Source organism: Myotis davidii, unplaced genomic scaffold (genome assembly GCF_000327345.1).
Source record: "Myotis davidii unplaced genomic scaffold, ASM32734v1 scaffold586, whole genome shotgun sequence".
NCBI classification, from domain to species: domain Eukaryota; kingdom Metazoa; phylum Chordata; class Mammalia; order Chiroptera; family Vespertilionidae; genus Myotis; species Myotis davidii.
In genome coordinates this window covers 149,317-149,529 of record NW_006296809.1, presented here as the reverse complement: position 1 = coordinate 149,529, position 213 = coordinate 149,317, and the positions used below count along the sequence as shown (strand labels likewise).

Here is a 213-nt window from a genome sequence, read left to right as displayed (position 1 = left end):
TCCCCTGGGCCTGGCCCCCCACACCCCAGGCCCGCACCCCCCCCCCGAGCCGGCCCCACTGGCCTCTAGGTCCCCGCTCAGCTCCTCGTCACCGCTCCCGTCGGCGCTGCCAGATTCGCTGAAGGCCCCGGTGGCCAGGCTGGCTGCCGAGGGGGTTACCGTGGGGGGGATGGTCAGCTCGGGCCTCCTAGTGGCCCTGGGGATGCTGGCCGT

General features: G+C 75.1%; 1 protein-coding gene across 1 annotated transcript in view; it reads right to left on the bottom strand.

Annotated features, from left to right (window-relative positions):
- Positions 1 to 213, bottom strand: part of AGRN (agrin) — a 72,701-nt gene that overhangs the window by 37,734 nt on the left and 34,754 nt on the right.